This window comes from Macadamia integrifolia, unplaced genomic scaffold, assembly GCF_013358625.1.
Source record: "Macadamia integrifolia cultivar HAES 741 unplaced genomic scaffold, SCU_Mint_v3 scaffold1597, whole genome shotgun sequence".
NCBI lineage: Eukaryota > Viridiplantae > Streptophyta > Magnoliopsida > Proteales > Proteaceae > Macadamia > Macadamia integrifolia.
Window position 1 is genome coordinate 141,191 of NW_024868271.1, and position 2,633 is coordinate 143,823.

Below are 2,633 nucleotides of genomic sequence, written 5' to 3' on the forward strand. Positions count from 1 at the left end.
CATCTCTCATCAAGTTATGGGTGATTGAATACTATTGGGAACCAAATAGCATGGGAGGTAGATATGACCAATTTGATAGTCTGAAACATGAATCCATGACCCTAAAATTGCAATAAAGAAAGAGACTCAGAGAATGGTAGAGGCAAATAGAGCTTTTGCAAATTTCCGTTGGTCATGAAAATTTGGTTATTTACTTGAAGAACCTGGCCTCTGTATAAAACTAGAATCCCTCTGTTACAATCTTATATTAAATGGTTGATTGCTAGAGATCGAAATACCACTTTTTCCTGCACCGTTACGTCTAGGCGAAGGCATATGAAATGTATTGCTAAATGAAAGATTGCTCAGGCTGCTAGATAACACTGATAAACTAGGTTTGACCTCTCATATTCTCTCCTATTTTGGTAGTATGTTACCTTCCTCTAATCCGGATGGTATTGACTCTTTTCTTGACTGTGTTTCCCCAAGAAGTTCAAGGGAGGAGAATAACTTGTATTTTTTACCTCTCTTGAGATTAAACAAGCATTTTTTTCAGTATGATTGGGATGTAGTTGGCTCTTCCAAATGAATGCCAAAAAATTCGTTTAAATAGTTGAGCCAAACGAACCTGTTTTTTGGCATTCGTTTGAGCTCAGTCCGGAATGCATTTGAAACGGCCAAAAAACGGTTTCACATTTTAAACATGTGTTTAACTAATTATGGACTGGGATGGGCTAATCCCATTGAGGTTGGTTTATGGCAAACAACAAGAAACACTCCTCTCTCACACCCTCTCCTCACCAAACTCAAGACGTCAAGTATTGGTACATCAAACTCATAATGCCTAATTACAACAATAAGGACTTCTCAAGTCATGAGACCAATCGTAAGCTATTGATGAGAATTTTGTTCCACAAACATCTATCATTTTTCGTTTCAATTTTCGCTATTACTAGTTACTTTACTAACGACAGGTATCTAGGCCTTCGGCCTGACTAGTCCTGCGGGCCCATACTGACCTCACAACCACATGGACTGGGACATACTGCGGTTAAATGAGTTTCACTAAAAGTTGTGAAGAACACTAAACACCTTCATGTGAGTGGCTAGAAACCTTAGGGCCCGTTTGATAACGTTTCTTTTTTAAGAAACGACAGAAACATAAATTTCTGTTTCTAGAAAGAGAAACGGAATTGAAAGGTGTTTGATAAGTCACGTTTCTAGAATTTCTAGAAGTCACGAGTCATTTCTAGAAACGGCGAAACAAGTTCTACGTGTTTCGCCTGGGTCATTTCTTGAACCGTAAATAGGTAGAAATTTCTATTTCTATTTCTGAAAACAAGTGAAACAAAATAGTTTTATCAAACGTTTTTTGTTCCGTTTCTATTATTTCTTGATACATAAACGGCAGAAATCCGTTTCTTGAAACGTTATCAAATGGGCCCTTAGTGTTGCTCAAAGAAGATCAACGTTATCAAATGGGCCCTTAGTGTTGCTCAAAGAAGATCCCCCAAGCCCCAACCCTATAGTCTTGGTGTTGTGTCCAACATTAATAAGGAGGTCTAGGATTTAAATCTTCTTCATTCTAGAGATTTGGATTCATGTCCACCTTTGCTCTGGTGTTTCCCTAGTCTGAATATCAAAGGCTTATACCAAGCACATCCTGCATTATTGTTAGTGAGGGGAGTTTTATGGCAAATTCTCAGAAGACGGATTGGACAGTCATTATCTTCCTAAATGATTCTTATATATGTGTTTCCTTAAGTTCTGAATTTGCAACGAGCGCACAGGAATCTAAGGTCAAAGGAATCCTCAAGGGAGTGCAGTAGGCGTAGCAATTAGGTTTCACTACCGCCACAGTTTGGACTAATTGTGAGAATATCGCCAAGTCATTTCGGTAAAGGTGTCAATTTGGGACTAAAACCGAGAACCATCTCTCAACCATCCCACTAGAACCCAATATCGGAATGTCCCAATTATTAATGAGACGGTATTGGGATCTGATTTTAATACCGTATAATAACTAGGACTTGACGGTTCTGGGATAGGACTCCCAACAGGATCAGTATCGAAATATCAGTTAGGTATCGAATGGAACCAGAACCACTAGTATCATTTCAGAGAATATTTATTTTCTCTTGTTTGGTAATAGTACTTAAACGACATTGGGGCTTGTTTATTGGTTATCATTAATTTTTATATATTACTTTTGAGAACCTTATACATGTAAACTTAAAGAGTTTGAAGAAGTAAAATCATGAAAATTCATCATTATTTTGTACTTTTATTTGCTTTCTAAAGTAAGGCATCTTAGATCCCAAGATAATGAAAAATCTACAAAACTAATAATGAAACCATTGAAGTTCTCCTCCCTTTTTCACATAACCAGGAACCATCCATCCCGTTAGTAAACAGGACTGGGATCTAGGTTTGATCCTGTTAACTAAACAGGACGATACTAAAATTGGCACCATTGATACAGACCCATCCCGAATACCGGGAACCATCCCAGTTTACACCCTTAGTTTCAAGTTCTAAATGACACCTACACGTATACAATTGCCATTTAGATTGAAACACAGTCCCAAAATAAAAAGGGAAAAACTTCCCTAAAATGCCACAAGTGCAATCTCCCTCTCATTAATTTTTTTATT